At 40.4% G+C, this 19,177-nt stretch overlaps 1 pseudogene; it reads right to left on the minus strand.

The window, feature by feature from the left end:
• Positions 1-1,254: 1,254 nt before the first annotated feature.
• The window catches only part of LOC136388112 (tigger transposable element-derived protein 1-like), a 29,843-nt pseudogene continuing 11,920 nt past the window's right edge, over positions 1,255-19,177 (minus strand).

The following is a 19,177-nucleotide window of genomic DNA, read 5'->3' on the forward strand; positions in this document are numbered from 1 at the left end:
AGCTTAGAGGTCTTTACGCTTCTTTCCAGATACTTGTTAGCAATAGATAGAGATGAAGATGACTGACAGTGAGTCACTAGCGTAAGAGAAATACTAAGAAACAGAATTTGGAAATATCCCAGCCCTAGCACTGGTTACACAATAGCATCATAGGCCTTTATGAAGGTCCAAATAGACTCCCTTTCCATCTCCTCTCGGCAGATGCTTATGAAGTATGAATTGGAAGCCACCCTAAAAGCCCTGTAGGATTGCCCAGTCCTCCAAATCCAACAGAATAGACAGAGATCTCATCCTTCTCAAGTGTTATATTGCCAAGAATGCCTGTTGCATTGCAAATATTCCTGGAAGTAATATCACAGTCAGCTAATCAGATATTTCAAAATATCTGACCATGAAATAGTTTCTCCAATTAGGAACCATACAAAGACCTGACAGGACACAAGGCTGATGAATTCTGAGAAGGAGGGGAATGGTGCTTTACAGCCAGCATGAGGGTCCTGGTGCCTGGAAATGAAATGATGGAGAAGGAAAAGAAAAGCCTAACAAGGAAAAAGGCAAAGAAACCATGTGCCACTTCACCTCCCTTGTGATTTTGCTGGAGACAGCTCTTCAAAAATGTTATATATCATCTTTATAGATCTTATTAGAAAGAAATACTTCTCCCTTCTCAGCATTTTCCTGAGTCATTACACATTTTTAAAACTCATCTAGATGTAATTTCAAGTAAAAAAAAATTCCCAATAAATTCAATAAAATAATAATGAAAAAGAAATTACTTCAAAGCATAGATTCCTGAGTACTTTATTGAAAGGCTACTACTGAAGCAAAGGAGTTCTTCATATTATAGATGTAGTGTATAAGCATGCCTCGAAGATACTATGGGTTTGGTTCCAGAAACCACAAGAAAGTGAATATCACAATAAAGTGAGTCATACAGGCCTGACCTGTGGTGGCAGAGTGGATAAAATGTCAACCTGGAACCCTGAGGTTGCCAGTTCAAAACCCTGGGCTTGCCTGGTCAAGGCACATACAGAAGTTGACACTTTCTGCTCCTCCCCCATCTCTAAAATGAATCAATAAAATCTTTAAAAAAAAACAAAAAAATAAAGTGAATCACACAAATTTTTGGGTTTTCTAGTGCATAAAAGATATTTTTACACTATACAGTAATTTATTAAGTCTAAATGGCATTACATCTAAAAAATGCACATGCTTTAATTTAAAAATACTTATTTCTAAAAGAAAATAGTAATATTAATAGTAATAACCATAATCTGAGCCTTCAGAGAGTCTATCCTTTTTGCTGGTGTAGGGCCTTGCCTCGATGTTGATGGCTGCTGACTGATTGAGGTGATGGTTAGTGATAGTTGGAATAACTATGAAAATTTCTTAAAATAAGACAATAAGGTTTTCTACATTGATCAACTCTTTCTTTCATGAACAATTTTTCTGTAACATGTGATGCTGTTTGATTGCATTGTACCCATAAACCTCTTTCAAAATTGGAGCCAAGCCCCTCAAACCCTGCCACAGTTTTATCAACTGATTTTTTGTGCTATTCTAAATCCTTTGTTGTCATTTCAACAATCTACACAGCATTTTTACCATGAACAATTCTATCTAAAGAATTCACGTTCTTTGCTTATCCATATGAAGCAACCTTTCATTTGTTAAGTTTTATCACGAGACTGCAGCAAGTCAGTTGTTCCTTCAGGCTCCACTTCTAATTTTACATTTCTCACGATTTCCACCACTTCTGCAGTTACTTCTTCCATCAAAACCTTAAACCCCTCAAAGTCATCCATGAGAGTTGTAATCAACTTTTTCCAAATTCCTGTAAATGTTGATATTTTAATCTCCTCCCATGAATCACACATATTCTTAATGGCATCTAGAATGGTGAATTCTTTCCAGGTTTTCAAATTTACTTGGCCTAGATTAGTCAGAGAAATTGTTATATATGGTAGCTATTGCCTTACAAAATGTACTTCTTAATAAGACCTGAAAGTCACAATTACTCCTTGACTCATGAGACACAGGATGAATGTTGTGCTAGCAAGCATGAAAACATTAATCTCACTGTACATCTCCATCAGTGTTTTTGGGTGACCAGACACTTTGTCAGTGAGTAGTAACACTTTGAAAGGGATCTTTGTACAGAGCAGTAAGTCTCAACAGCAGGCTTCAAATATTCACTAAACCATGTTGCAAACAAATGTGCTGTCATACAGGTTTTGTTGTTCCATTTATGGAGCATAGGCAGAGTAGATTTAGCATAATCCTTTTGGGCTTTAGGATTTTTAGAATGGTAAATGAGCACTGGCTTCAAATTAAAGTCACCAACTGCATTAGCCCCTAACAAGAGAGTCAGCCTGTCCTTTGGGGCTTTGCAGCCAGCATTGACTTCTCTCTGGCTATGAAAGTCCTAGATGGCATTGCCTTCCTATATAAGACTGTTTTGTCTGCACTGAAAATCTACTGTTTAGAGTAGCCAACTTCATTCATTATCTTAGCTACACCTTCTGGATAAATTACTGTAGTTTTTACATCAGCACATGCAGCTTCACCTTGCATTTTCAGATAGTTCCTTTCCTAAACCTCATGAACCAACCTCTTATATATTCAAACTTTTCTTCTGCAGTTTTCTCACCCCTTCATAAAATTGAAGAGAGTTAGAGCCTTGCTCTGGATTAGTCATTGGCTTAAGGGCATGTTGTAGCTGCTTTGATCTTCTGTCCAGGCCACTAAAACCTCCATATCAGCAAAAGGCTGTGTCACTTTCTTATCATTTATGTGTTTACTGGAGTAGCACTTTTAATTTCCTTCAAGAACTTTTTCTTTCATTCACAAGTTAGCTATTATTTGGAGCAAGAGGCTTAACTTTTAGCCTACCTCAGCTTTCAATGTGACTTCCTCACTAAGCTTAATCATTTCTAGCTTTTGATTTAAAGTGAAAGATGTGCAACTCTTTCTTTTAGTTGAACACTTAGAGGTCACTGTAGTGATGTTATTTGGCTTAATTTTAGTATTTTTGTGTCTCAGGGAATAGGGAGACCAGAAGACAAGGAGAGAGATGGGGGACCAATCTGTCAGCAGAGGATTCAGAATACACCCAATGTTGATCAATCAAGTTTGCCCTCTTATATGAGCAAGTTCATGGTGCCCCAAAACAATTACAATAGTAATATTAAAGATCAGTGGTCATAGATCACCAGAACAAATACAGTAATAATGAAAAAGTTTGAAATATTGATAAAATTAGCAAAATGTGACACAGAGACACAAAGTGAGCAAATGTTGAAAAAATAGTGCCAATAGACTTGCCCTATGCAGGGTTGCCACAAATCTTCAATTTGTAAAAAACACAATATCTGTAAAGTGCAACAAAGTAAAGCACAATAAAACGAGGTGTGTCTGTATTTTTACACTTGTTTAAATAAATAGGAAAAATAACTGGTACTTGACCAAAATAATCAGGGCTTGACCAGATTCCAAATCTGTTTATTCTTCTTAGGCATACAGCTAAATTACATTTATCAGACCTTTTAGATGCTTGACTATATCACTAATTCTTACTCCTGAAATGAATAAAAGTGAAGCAATTAAAAATGTAATTATTTCCATATTCTTTTTCTCTACATCTGCTGGCTGGGTGACACTAAGACCACCCAAAGAAACCACAAATTGAAGGTACTATTACCCTAGCAAAGAGAAAGCAAAGCCCCACTACTGACCCTTGTTGGGTTATGAGAAATAAACCTTTGTTGGGTCAAGCACCAAGATTTGGGATTTGCTTATTTCAGCAGTCATTATTATTTAATCCTGATTAACAACACTGTTTTAAAAAAGAAAACAGTGTACATTAATTACATTAAGGTAAAACAAAGAGGTTCTCTCATTCATGGACTCTTGGGCCAAAATCACAATGTGTGGTAATCGCTTACTTCATAGTCTCTGACTTCTTAACCTTCAGTTGTTAAAGCTCTCAAACAGAACTCCAAGTACTTTTTCTTTGATCCTCTCCTCCCACAACAAGGTTAAATTGACTTTTATACACTCCTGGAAGGTTCTTATATCTTCAGTTATATAATACTAGAAAGCACGGCGGTCATATGAAATGACCGCTGTTCTAGATATTATAAATTGTAATTAAAATGATTTGTGCAAAAGTGTCTGCTAATTCAAACTGAATTACCCAGGGCAGGCGGCGAGGACGCCCCTTTGCTTACTGCCCCATGGGGTTTTCCCCTTCTACTTGCTTACTTGCTTAAAGTAGAGTGCAATGAAGGAAACCACTGGCGGTACATTTCTTAAGAGCCACCGCTAGCTCAATAAATAAAGGTGATTTAAATAATAAAATGTTAATTCACATGTCAAAGATCTCTTTGTACACAACATTTCTTGTGTAGATCTTTCCATCATCTTTAAGCTCGCCTTGCAGAGGACCATCAATTATTTCTTTCACGAACTCTTGAACAGGCAACACAAAGTTGACCATGTCCAAATGCAGGCTCAGGTAAAAAAATGCCAACACGCTTAAGCGTTTGGCCCTGAGACTTATTGATGTTCATAGCAAAGGCAAGTTTTACAGGAAATTGTCTATGTCTCAATTGAAACGGCAACCCTGTTTGAGATGGAGCCAAATCAATTCTTGGAATGACATGTATTTCACCTTTAGAGGAGCCAGTCAAAGACTTAGCTATTATGACATTATTTTTCAATTGGAGAACCTCTAGTCTTGTACCATTGCAAAGACCCCTTCTGGTGTTAAGATTTCTTAACAGCATAATAATTGCTCCAATCTTTAACCTCAATTTGTGAGGTGGCATGCCAGAAGGCGGGACTATTTGAATGCCGTGGCAACTTCACCCCATGGGCTAGTACAGTTACGCAAGCAACCAATAAGCTATCGGCAACAAACAGACACTTAAGCTGCATATAATAAAGATGCATCACTCTGTATTGAAATTGCCTGTTCAATTATTTCCTCTCACTTTACAGAGAGCTCCTTTAAGACAGAGACCACGTGTAGCTTCTTATTCTCAATATTTAGCACCAAGTTTCATTTCGAAGGAAGAGGCTAGCCTAGGTTTCTGGAATTCACATGGGAACCCCTTAGCCTCACCCATGCTTCCTCAGAGTCATGAACAGAGAGCCACTTTTTCTGGCTTTCTCGTGATGCCTCTACAAGCAGGGAGATGACAGAGAAGCAAGGATCTAGAAGGGAGAAGAGAGACAGCTACAGCAGGGGTGCATCCAGGTTACCTAACACAGTTATCCGTAATTCGGCTGGGATAGGCATGGGAAAAAGGCCTATAAAAACAACATTTTCTCAGAAAACTGGACATAAAGGGAGACTTCCTCAACCTGATAGTGAACATCTATAAAAAACATACAGCTAATATCATACATAATTGGTGAGAACCTAGAAACTTGGATTACTTAAGAAATGTATTAAAAATACACTTATCAAAATAGTAAAAAAAAAACAACAAAAAAAAAACCACACAACTTTGAGATATAGCAATACATGTGTTGCCATTGGTGCATTAATAAATCCAAGATCTGGTGGCACTTCTCTAACCTGCTTTAATTGGGAAATGTGATAGGTACAAGTAATGGTTCAAAATTCTTACACCTACTGAAATATGTGAAAATATTTCTTATTTCTATTGGTGCAAAGTCACAAGTACTAAGATTACTGTGGCGTATTGCCAACATTCATAGTTTCAGGAAAAGTTAAGTTTCAGGTAGACACTTTGAAAAAATAAGTTATAAATTTTTTCTGTCCAAGTTCGTAGGCCACACATACCTCCATCATCTCCTGCATTTTGTGCACAGTTTAGAAGTTAGGAATCCCTGAGTTAGGAAAGTACTTGCCCTTGCAGCCTCTCTAAGGACACTTATAACTGAGGTTACATGTAATCAATGGTCTTCCCAGTCTTGGATTTGTGTCTCTGAACATAAATTAATTCTTGGAAAAATACTGTACCACAGTGACTCCTTCCAATAACCTACACAGCCTCATCTTTGAGCATTTTATTCTTTTCCCTGATCTGATGATCTTGGAACCCTTATGTAAAAGTTAGAGATGAATCTGAATGTTCATCATTTTTTTGTTATTCACAGCATGAATCTAAACCTGTCTCAAGTTGCTTTTATTTTCCCTCTGTCCTAACTCTCCAGGTAACAAGTTTCACATGCTTGACTAGGTAAATTATATAGGAGTAGTTTCTTCATTTTTTTTAAATTCATTGGAGTACAGGTGTCAAGTGTACAACTCAATAAAACATCATCTATACATACACTGCACCATGCACCCATTGCCCCAGAGAAGTTGTCCATAACCTCTCCAAACAACATTTTCTCTGAGGAATAATGAAAAACAGCCCATAATCAAATCAATTTTCCAAAGAACTTACTTGTGTGAATACTGTTAACCTGTGGTCACTTGACAACTTATCAGTCATGGATACTTAAATATCTCTCTGAAGTACAACTTTCTGAATTTCTCTCTGCTATCCCACCCTTCTTACCAAGTTACCAGGAAGAGAAATCCCATGGTATCTAAGCCATACCATCCAAAAAATGCATAGTAACCTGCCCAGAAATGGCTGGTGACGAGCAGTTTGGCAGTGCCAAGTAAAATTTTGTAGGTAAACACTTAGACGTATTCCCCTGATGGCTTTCTTTGACTTTACACAAATTTACCTGTTGATGGTACCTGTCAGTGCCTCCTTCCCAGAAGACCAGCGTTGGCCCCACAAATCAGAATTTCTGTTTGCTGAGGATGGGGCCTGGCAAACATTCAACCACAAGTAATCTGAAAACATTTACCTGCCTAAACCGATCTTTCTTTGGACATGCCGGCTTGGGTGTTGCCGAGCTTGGAGACATCTCAAACAATGTGTTTTGTTTCTGAAAAATATAATTAATCTACAATGATTAAAATCTGACAACATGTCCTCAAGCCATCCCTTACTTTGTTTTAGCATAAGCATCTTTTCATAAGCAATTTAATAGCACACAGTCTGAAATAAATGAAATGAATTCAAGAGATCTGTTTGACTCAATTCTATTTGATTTTGACCAGATACTTCCAACTAATTACTAATTCTTGGAAATGCCGTCATGTTAAAATACAGATATGTGGATTTATAAGAAAAAATGCTGTTTAGTTTTATTTTTATACTCAAGCAGAAATATGCCTGGGCTTGCTGAGTATCAGTACACTTAGGAAAACTAGCCGTTTAGCTGCCTTTGTCCTGAAATATAAAAATAATATACGCCCAGGGTGAGTTTTTTACTTTTCTGAGCTCCAGCGCTGGGGACTTGGGGAAGAATTGTTGGGTGAGTGTGCAAGCTCTCATCCATTCTCTCAGCAAGCCCCAGGCCGGAGGCAGAAGTGTCCCTCCACAATCTCCTCCCCTGTGACTCCAGCAGAACTGAACGTGCAAAGCAAAGTGGAGAAATGAGTTCAGCCTGGATCATTTCAGCCCCCAAGAGAAGTTAGCTTTTTCTCCTCTAAAATATGTCTTCATCTGTAATGGGACGGGACTGGACTCGCCAGTGTTCATGCAAGTGTCTCTATCGATCCTCACTCATCTGCAAGCCTGCATGAGACTCCCAGAGGGCGTGGGGGGAGGAGGGCTGGTCCATCGGCAGGACAGCCAGAGGGCCACACCTGGGCCAGGGGCTCGGCTCGGCAGACTTTGGGACAGACAGACTAAAGGCAGCTACTCCAGACTCCCCACACCTCTGGGGGCTCTGGGGTCCCCAGCCAACATCAGGCTACAGTGAATGTCAATGTTTGTCTTGTTTCTGAAAGGGGGAAAAATTTTTTTTTCATTTGAACCATGTTTTATGGCTTCCAATTATCTTCGAGCTGTGAGTCTTTGATTTTTTTAACCAATAAAATTGGTTTGGGACTTCCATAGAGACGCTCACTTTTAAATACAACAGGTTAAGGACATTAAAAATATCACTTCTCTCTAGTAATCACTTTCATTTTATTAAAAAATAAGGGTGGCCCTGGCTGGTTAGCTCAGTGGTAGAGCGTCGGCCCGGCGTATGGAAGTCCCAGGTTTGATTCCTAGCCAGGGTACACAGGAGAAGCACCCATCTGCTTCTCCACCTTTCACCTTCTACTTTCTCTCTCTCTCTCTCTCTCTTCCCCTCTTGCAGCCAAGGCTCCATTGGAGCAAAGTTGGCCCAGACACTGAGGGCGGCTTCATGGCCTCCGCCTCAGGCACTAGAATGGCTCTGGTTGCAGCAGAACAACACCCCAGATGGGCAGAGCATCGCCCCCTGGTGGGCATGCCAGGTGAATCCTGGTCGTGCGCATGTGAGAGTCTGTCTGTCCACCTCTCTGCTTCTCACTTCAGAAAAACACAAAATAATAATAATAAATAATAAGGGCTATTTCAATGCCCAAAAATAGGATAAGGAAGGACATGATGTAAGAATAAAGAATAATTGTTTTATTAAGTATTATGAAAAACTTATTATATAACCTTTTTAAATTTCTTTTGGCTTTTTTCAATTGTTTTTGTTTTTTTAATTTCATCACTGTCTAGTCTGTTTCAGAACTTATTGCTCTAGAGTATAATTTGGGGAGGACAGAATACCAGGAAATGGTGGGCAAGCCTGTGGCAGCCATAAAAACGTGGCCCTCACACAGCTTGCGGCAGGGCATGATGTGAGTGCAAAGGCTGAGCTGCCCTCTGGACCCACACCAGGCCCACATGCCCGCTGCTCCCAGCCCAGCACCCTGCGGCAAGACTGATAAGGCAGACCCATCTGGCAAGATGCAGAGCTCCGCTGATGCGTGAAACTGGCTGAAGGACTCCCCATGGGCTGGCAGAAATGTTCCTAGACCTGAGCTACCCTCTGAGGCCCTTATTTCCCGTCCCTCCATCCTCCCCTCTCCCCTCCTCAGGGAGGAGCCACACCTGCAGAGAGTCTCAGGGTTCCCCACATCTCCTCCAGCTTGTGTCCCTTTTTCTCTGGTGAGTATGGTCCCCACCTCTGGCAAGTTCAATTCTGTCTCCAGGACTGTTTCTCTAAGGATCTGAACTACTACAGAGCCCTTTGCCAACCATGACTTCCTTCATTTGGCAAATGCCTCACACCACCTCTTGAAGAGCCCAAGGATGGGCATCATGAACGAGAGACTCGGGCATCTCCTGTCCACGGCAGAGCTCGAACTGAAGGCCACAAATTCAAATTCTGACTGCTAGACTAAGATTTCTCCTGAGAGAATCACTTCTCAGTACAGAGTATCCCAGGGGGTCCCCAAACTACGGCCCGCTGGCCGCATGCGGCCCCCTGAGGCCATTTATCCGGCCCCCACCGCACTTCCGGAAGGGGCACCTCTTTTATTGGTGGTCAGTGAGAGGAGCATAGTCCCCATTGAAATACTGGTCAGTTTGTTGATTTAAATTTACTTGTTCTTTATTTTAAATATTGTATTTGTTCCCGTTTTATTTTTTTTACTGTAAAATAAGATATGTGCAGTGTGCATAGGGATTTGTTCATAGTTTTTTTTATAGTCTGGCCCTCCAATGGTCTGAGTGACAGTGAACTGGCCCCGTGTATAAAAAGTTTGGGGACCCCTGGAGTATCCTGTGTGAGAAGGAAGCGCTAGGTTGTAAGTACTCCAGTGAATAATCCAATGACGGTTTCCAAGTAATTGTCTATTTCTCCATACTAGTGGTTTTCAAATGTTTTTCAGCCATTGACTCCTCCCAGTTAAATCCTACTGACAGGCAGTAGAGAACAGCAGCAGAAGCAGGCCAGAGGCACAGTTGGGACAGTGGGTGAAGTGGTCATGTGGCCAAATGGAGACCTGATGTCAATTGTTGAGTTTCCTGGCTCCTTGTCCCCATTCACGGCGCTGAGCCGCCCTTCCCAAGAACCCCTGAGCTCTGCTAAGCGTGGTCATGAAACTCTGCTTAGACCATAGGTCTATAAATAGCATTTCACAGAGAGGCTCTCTCAGAGTAATCTCATGGGAAACAGAAGGTCAAGCCAAGGCCTGCGGTTCCCAGGAGGCCTCAGAGGGAACCCCTTGACTTTTATCCATTAGTCTATGATTTCTCATAAGATTTCCTTTGAAAAAAAATGTTCTGTAGAAAAACACACACACACTCACAAAAAAAGTTTGCAAAGCCCCCGCTCCTGGACACTGTTATAAGAAGAACCTCTTATTAAGTATGTCATCTGTTCTTCTCACACGGTGCCCACGTCTAGGAATACCTGGCACAAGCAGACTGGGGCATAGCCCTGGTCGCTGGGCTGGGCCCGGTGTGCTCCCGCTGACCTGGGAGTTCTGCAGCCAGATGGCAGAGGAGTCTTCCCTCCTCCCTGGGCTGGTCCGTTTGTCCTGGGTCAGTAGTTGCCCTGGAGGTTGGGGGGGCGGGCAGGACTCTTTCTGGTTGGCAGTCAGAGGACTCTGTCTTCAGGGATGCTCACTAACTGCTCTTGTCACCAGCTTTCAGCTCCTGTTGCTGCTTCTCTCCCAGATGTCTGCCTGGCTATGCCCTTCACATCTCTGCCTAAATGTTGCCACAGCAGAAAGATCCCTCTGATGGCACTACATAAAAGAACAAGCCACCTCGTCTCCCATACCCCTTCTACCCTTGCCAACTTTGCCTGTTACCTCGCTCAGTTTCACTCTACTCCACGGTATTACCTCGTCTGATATATTGGCTAGTTCTCCCCCTACAGAAATGAAAGGTCAACAAAGGCGAGGCATTGTTTTTCTAGAGCTACCTCCCCAGTGCTAAGAATAGTGCCTGACACAGAGAAAGCCCTCAAACAATTATTGAATGATTAAATGAATAAATGAGTGGTATCATGGAATTTTTCAAGCAAAAATGATTTATTTAAGATTGTACTGGCCCTGGCCGGTTGGCTCAGCGGTAGAGCATCGGCCTGGCGGGCGGGGGACCCAGGTTCGATTCCCGGCCAGGGCACATAGAAGTGCCCATTTGCTTCTCCACCCCCCTTCCTTCCTCTCTGTCTCTCTCTTCCCCTCCCGCAGCCAAGGCTCCATTGGAGCAAAGATGGCCCGGGCGCTGGGGATGGCTCCTTGGCCTCTGCCCCAGGCGCTAGAGTGGCTCTGGTCGCGGCAGAGCGATGCCCCAGAGGGGCAGAGCATCGCCCCCTGGTGGGCAGAGCGTCGCCCCTGGTGGGTGTGCCGGGTGGATCCCGGTCGGGCGCATGCGGGAGTCTGTCTGACTGTCTCTCCCCATTTCCAGCTTCAGAAAAATACAAAAAAAAAAAAAAAAAAGATTGTACTGGTGGGACAGGAGAGAGGAGTGAGCGAGGGGAATCTGAGCTAGGAGAAAACAGAGTGGGGGAAGTCCTGGCCATCTCCAGTCAGTTAGCCTGCATCTCATCTTTATTCTAGAGCTATGGCAACCCTTTGACTTGAGGTCAGACCTGATTTCAGATATTCTATTGATTTCCCCTATTATTCTAATTCCTTCCAAACCATATATCAGCAACATTGGATTTAAAAAACATGTAGTCACTCTATCCATATACATAAATATTTGCAAGTTTCAGGTCTACACAGATTTATCGCAAAACTATAATATATATTATGTTTCTCTTTATATTGAAAAGACTCAGGACATTTTACATGCTGAGTTTCTGTTTATTTTCTGACCACAATGAAGTCATTTTTGATTGTTTTTTAGCTGAGTCTCTCTCCCATAGAACCTCTATAGGCAACTGACTACAGTGATGCTTTGATCACTCATTCAAAGACAGTAGCTCTTTTAAACTGAATAATCTGCCAGAATATCATATTATTTATTATATTATATCATTAATACATGCAACCAGAAGCACACGAGGATATAATCCCAGGCCTTAGAAATCTGCACCTCCCACTTAAGAATTTAAGGTAGTGTGTTCTAAGTAGTTGCCTAAGGGACAAAATTTCTTGACCAAATCAACCAAATGAAAAGGGGATTACCAAAAACACACTTTGTAGGCAGTTTCAGATAGCTTCTTCTGTTACTCTAAATCCCTCTTTCAATAGCACTTGCTTCCCTTGGGAATTAAAATGATGATGAAAGAGTTCAGGAGGAGCATTGTGGGTCAAGGGAATCAGCCTCTTACTTGGTCCTATGTTGTGGAGTCTGTCATTTTGGTTCTAGATTGGCTTTGTCTAGGTCCCCCCCCCTTTTTTTTTAACCTCTTAAGAAAGAGAGAAAATCTCTTTATGGGCAGAGATCCTGTTTTATGTCTTTTAAGGTAGAGATCATACTCAATAAATGTTCTTGAACTCAAGATGACATCTTCTCCCCTGGAAAGATGAAGCCATTCAGAAGGCGATAGTAGTTGCAGGTTAGGCAGCCCAGACAGACCTTTAAAATGTCTGTAAGCTCTTCTCTGACTTCTATAATGGGAGCAGGTTTCACTCTTAGATTTTTAAAGACAATAAAGTAGCAATGATCTGGTGGTAAGACAATAATCACCTTCAAATCATGCTCAGCTAGCTTTCCCTCTCTCTCTCTCTCTCTCTCTCTCTCTCTCTCTCTCCCTCTCTTACTCTCTGTCTCTTTCTCCATAACTTTATATTTGTGAAATTTATTATCACCAGCTTAAAGGCCCACTGCTAGGCCCTCATTATTCAAGAGTCCAAGGTCCTTCTGTTGTATTTTGGTAGAACTCATCTAAATGTTTGTTTTTTACAGGAGATTAGAGGTGGAGTTGATCCCTTCAACATCTAAGGGAATCCAGCAAAATGAAACTCCCTATTTTGGGGGGAATTTTATGGGAATTTCCACATGCACACCTGTCTACCTACATTTTTTTTTAATTATTATATTTATTTACTTATTTATACTGTTGCTAAGATATCCTCCTCTATCCTCTCCTACCCTGGGCCCTGAAGCAAAGGGAGTGATTCAGGTGTGATTAAACTTTCTCTTCAGTTAGTTACTTGGTTACTATAGCAATGATTTTCATCTCACTTTTCTTAAAGTTCATTTTCATTTTAATTCAGAAAGCTTCTGGATTCCTTTCAAATCACCACGCTAATTCTCTGAGTCACATTGCCACAGAATCTTAGAGCTAAAATGGATTATAGAATTATCCAGTCCAACTCTTTTTATTATACATGCTAATTCATTCAGGTTTTCAAGAAGTATCTATTCAGCATTTATTGTGCCAGGCACTGGGCTACTTACTGAGGTCACATTTTTTCAAGAAAAGAACATGTATAAATAGGTACTAATCCATGTGATTTAAGAGCAAAAGAAGCCCAGAAGAAGGGTCCCCATCTGCCTGGGGGGTACCAGGAAAAGCTGGCATAGAAAACAACACCCAGGAACACATCAGTACATGTGCCATCCAGTACCCACCATCTTAACACTTGTGCATCCCATAGCTTTGATGTCAAATTTTCCAGGCTAAACACCGACAAGACAGGATTGAGTCAAGGTGTCTGATTCCCAGGCTGGCATTAATATCTAACTCCTAAGACCCCAGAGTAAGTGTCTGTGTTTCTTAGTGGTCTCTCAGAGGCTGATGACTCCCAAAGTAGCTTCTTACAAAAAGGTAAAACATTCCCTAGAATAGCAACCTCGGCACCCTTGTTTAGAAGTGCCAGGGCTTGGAGTAGGGGAATATGACAAATAGAAGACTGAACACCCATTAAACAAAAATGTACTGTGAGCAAAAGCCTGGTGTGTTTGGGCGAATAGTGAATGTCTACCACATGCATGGTATAATAATAATCAGGTTTTCAAAATACTAAGCCAGACTCTGCTGGCCTCTCTAAGATAGAAATGCACAGACAGATAAAAGACTGTGTTCAGGTTTTATTTTAATCTTTGCCTCCCTGCTTGTGGTCTTAGAGGCCTTAGTATTGAAAGCAAATGATATTTCTACCTTCTTCTCAGGGTAGGAATTTGCATTTTAATTTTGGAACACTGAGGGAAAAATCAAATGAAATGCTTTATTTACTTTTTTGAGATTTTTTTTTTTCTTCTTTCCAGGAATAAAGCCTATTGCTTACTGAGTTGTAGACTAGAGACCGAAAGTTCCCAGGCAGAACTGGTGGCTAGATCTGCACCCAGAAGCAGAGCCCAGCTTTGAGGGGCACTGGTGGAGGATGGGTCTGTCTCAGATGGACGTGCATAGGAATTAGTCTACCTTGAACAGAACTTCAAATCAGGAAGTTGATACATAAGCAAGTAGGAAGCATGCTTTAGTAAAGACAGGCTGAGAGCCCCGCTTTGGTACGGAAAGTGATTTATGTGTGTTTTAGTCATGTTATTAGCAACTCTGCAGCCCTTTAAGTGAAAATGACGACAGCATAGCTACCAGTGTGTAATTCTTAGGGTTTGTCTACACAGCCTAGCCTCTGCTCCCCTAGGTAAAGAGACCATACAGTTTGACTTCAGGCTGGAGTCCCAGAAAGCGTTGTGAGTGCTACTATTGATTACCAAGCTGAACCAGCAAAGGAGCAAGAATGATTAGCCTAATCATTGGCAAAATTCCCTTTTTAAGCAAAGAAATGGGATCTGTCTGAGGGCAGAGCCTGATGGCAATTGCAAAGCCAAATAAATGAAAGGTCAGGAAGAGGAGGTTTCTCACCGGGGGCTGCTACTTTGGCTATTATTATTATTATTATTATTATTATTCATTTTAGAGAGGCAAGGGATGGGGAGGGGGAGAGAGAGAGAGAGAAGGATAGGACTGCTACTTTATACACAGAAAGTTAGAACTGGAAGGGACGGTCTAATCATCCACTTCAACCAGATAAGGAAGACAAAGGAATTAAGGAGTCACATAGGCTCATTGCAAATTAGAGACAGAATACAGGCCTCCTGACTCAGCTACATCAAGCTGTATCTTGGGTATTTTCAGATGTTCAACTGTTAGCTGAGTGACAAGGACCCAGTGGAAGCAGTATTGGGGGATCGGTCACTTCCCCTTCTAGCAACAGTACACCTGCCCACCCTCCCATGAAACGCCCTGGACATTTTCTACCTGCTCTGACAAAAAGAACGCTTTTATCTCCTCATGTTGAAGAACTTATGATGAGAACCCTAGTGGACAATAGAACCAATCATTGCACTTATAATTGAGCAGGCTTGTTCTCATTATTTAGCATATTTAGTAATCGTATCAGAAAATCAATGACCACTAATTATCTATCACTTAGCGGAAAACATAGGTCTAAAAATAATGGCACCTAGGACAGGTCGGTCTTTATGGGAGAGAGGATGGTCTCTGGGGACCTGATACTGTGAGAGCAGAAGCTAGACGCTCAGCCTAGCTAGTGAGGGTGAGATAGTGAGGGTGGGCCGTGCAGGTTCTGAATGTCGGGCAGGGGATGGCTACAGTGACTTTGAAGGACATGAGAAGGAAGAGAAAGGTTCAAAGTTTCAGAAGGTGAACTTTGCATCCTGTGGCAAAGGGCTAGGTTAAGGCTTCTTGAAAGTTAATTAGAAACATAAGCTCACATGTGGAGCAAGTGTGGGGTGTCCAGAGCACCCAAGAGTGTTTTCTCTGCCTTTGATTTTGGGCAAGAACCCAGGACCCGAAGACCAGGAATTAATTATCCCCTCGAAGGCAAGGATCCACGGTGTGTCTCTCTCATGCTCTTTAGTATATATTTCCCCGCACATCAAGGTGAATTGGCAGGAAGAAGGAGATAAATTCATCCCAAATGTAGAATTTATTTTGTTTCCTGTCACTCATGAATAGTACATTCTGTTTTATACAATGAGCCCAGGAGAATTGGAATGGATGCCTCTTGCAAATCTAATGGAAAAAATAATAAAATTCAGGCACTGTTTGGAAAGAAAGAGCAATTCTTTCTGGAGTGTCAGTTTATCTGTGGCAGTATCTTTGTTGCATGAAACCAATGTTTAGATGAAGCTGGAAATACTGAATCAGTCATTCAGAACTTTAGTCCCACTATAAACTATATTGCCTATTGCATATTTGGGAGTTTATGAACAAATATTTTAATTTTCACCAAGCTGTTGAATGCTATGGAAGACTGACAGCTATGCAAAGAGATCATAAAATATTCCTCAGGTCTTTTACGTTAGCTTCCTGAGTACCACTTCAGAAGTTCCCTTTCTGGAGGAAGCTAATTAAGTACTCATAAAGTATTAGTCTGTTACACTTAACATATGCATTTTGTATATATAACCTTGGGGACAAGAGTCCTAAAATATTGCTTTTCAAACATTTTTGACTGCAGCCCACCTAAGAAATACATGTTACCTCATGACGCAGTACACACATACACACACACATGCAAACTGAATCAAATGTTTTACACAATATCTTTATTAAATAAGGCACACTCTGATACATTCTACTCTTTAATGTTGGTCTTGTCTGTAAAATTGACCTCCTCACCTACTGTACAATGATCCGCTATTTGAAACACAATGTTCCAGGAGGCGATAAAGCAGATGCCTGAGATAGAGTTCATGTTTTAACTTTCATTTTCCATGAGACACTCTACAAGCACTTTTCTGCAGTTATCTCTGCTACAAAATAGGAGAACTAAGGCAGTATATACAAACAATGCCAAAACTCAGGCCTTGTTAATCCATTCAGTTAAAGTACCAATTCAATTTTTTTTTTAATGGAAAATTGGTTGCAGCCTGAATGAACTGTCCAAACCTGTCAAAATGGTCAATGCTATAAACTTGTGTCTCCTATCTGCTCTGGAATTAATGAAACTGAAGTCAATTTTAAATTTGTGATTATGATTGGTAAGGTTTTTAAGTACAATCCTAAATCATTGGGAAAAGTCACCATTTCTTTGACTTTTCAAAAATAATTTATATTCAATTAATAGAAGTTCCATTTCACACACAGTAAAATGAAGTGAGATATATGGGATGTAAAAATGAGATTCATGAACATAGATAAAAGTGAAGTGGTTACCAGGGGAAGGGTTTGGGAGGCAAGAAGTTGGGAGGGAGGAGAGTAAAAGGGGACAAGTATACAGTGACTGAAAATGAGTTGACTTTGGGTGATGGGCACACAACACAATCAACAGTTCAAATGCTATAGAGATGTTCATCTGAAGCAGATGTACTCTTACTGATCAATGTCACCCCATTAAATTTAATTTTCTAAATAAAAATTTTTTTCTTTCTTTTTTTTTCTTTTTTTTCCCTTATTTGTTTTTCTTTTTTCTCCATATTCCCCTCAACATCTCCCTTCCCGCCCTCACCATAGCACCCTCCCCCTTCTCTTCAGGTTTCCCCCATCCTATCATCCCCTTTCCCTCTGTCCTATTTCCCTCTGGTCCCTTTGATCCCTCCTCTGTCTCAGTTCCGTTTCTCAGTTCATATTGTTCATTGGATTCCTCAAATGAGTGAGGAATCCACTCATTTGAATCCACTCATATGATATTTTTCTTTTTCTGCCTAGCTTATTTCACTTAACATAATAGGTTCCAGGTCCATCCATGTTGTCGCAAAAGGTAAGATTTCCTTCTTTTTCATGGCCCTGTAGTATTCCATTGTGTATATGTACCATAGCTTTTTTTTAATCTTATTTTTATTAATTTTAATGCAGTGACATTGATAAATCAGGGTACATATGTTCCGAGAAAACATCTCCAGATTATTTTGACCTTTGATTATGCTGCGTAAATAAAAAAAAAAATTTTAAATATATTTTAATGACTGTGTTTTATACTTGAACTTGAGTTGTCTGTGATAATGTCATTGATAAAAAATAAGAGATATGGTTAGTCATATGTGGATTCTGGTACCTTTCTAAGAAACTGGATTAAATCAAAATATCTATTTTCTGAGCTTTTAGTGTAAGATGGAATTCACAGTCAATAATGGCTCATGCAATGAAATGCATCTGTTGAGCCACTATTCACCATAAGACTAAGCCCATGGGCAAACACACACACATACTTATTCACTTATATTTTTATTGAGTACTTACTATTTGATAAGGATTAATGTAGGCATTGTTAGAGCTGAGTGAAGGTCTTCATAGGCCTTAAGCACTGAGAAATTATCCCACATTCCCTTTTCCATGATACACACTCTAAAGATAATTCCAAATAAAAACATTATCTTCTTTGTGGCATAGGCCCTTTTGCAGAATTGTGTTTTTAAATGCATAAAATAATATGCATAGGACAACTAAATAAATAGAATACTAAATTAAATATGTATAAGGAAATTATAATTTTTTCTACACCCATTATAACTACTTTGATAATTTTTGAAAATGCCAAATTCTTTCAGAGTCATTTTCCAATTTTTGATGTTTGTGTTTTTCTTGTTCCCTATACACACATTTAGTCTGCCTGTTAAATCTCCAGACCCAGATACTGTAACTTCAGAAATAAGACCTTCTTTCTGTCTTTAATGAATACAAAGAACAGTGAATAGAAAACACAATACAATAGGTATTAAATCATCACACACCCACAAAGAAAGCCTGACCAAGCAAGGTACCTTTCTTTGAGAGCTGTGTCTTAAATGAATTTGCCTCTTCTGCACATGTGTATTTTGACAGCGACGCTTAGCTGGGGATACACCTGGTCCAGGCAACTGTAGCAATACCTGGGTTTTTGTGAGGGTTTTTCAACTTGGAGCTTTGATAAGTCACCAAGTAGAAACAAAAACATCAGTTTCCCAATGTTTAATACTTGTAATTTGTTGTATTTAATTATACATTTAACCACACAGTAAATAAGGTGCTCAATGTTTGCAATAGATTTAGATTACTTGACTATAGTTTTTCCTAAGGAATTGGTTTGTGTACCTTTCTCCTTTGAGATACCAAAATATTGAGAGCCTCAGAGTGTCTGGCACAAAGCAAAGAGCAATGCCTTGTTAGAATACAGCAGCCGAAGAGGTTACATTTTTGGAATATACCTGAAAACATCTGCTGACAGGCGTCTTCCTATTCAGGGTGGCCCTACAGCCCTTTTCCCCTCACTGGGCTCTTCTGCCTCTTGTAAATGTGTTTAATATACTGCTTCTTACCCTGTCACATTTTTAGTGAAGTAATGTCCTGATTTTGTACAAACTAAAAATTCCCCATGTTAGAAAACATGGATGTCAAAACAAGCCCTGTGTAAGCCTGTTGAACGTTCATCTCACACCTGTCTTGGTGTGCAGTATTCATTCTGCCCCTTCCTCCAGAACCG

Source organism: Saccopteryx leptura, chromosome 1 (assembly GCF_036850995.1).
Source record: "Saccopteryx leptura isolate mSacLep1 chromosome 1, mSacLep1_pri_phased_curated, whole genome shotgun sequence".
Taxonomy (NCBI): domain Eukaryota; kingdom Metazoa; phylum Chordata; class Mammalia; order Chiroptera; family Emballonuridae; genus Saccopteryx; species Saccopteryx leptura.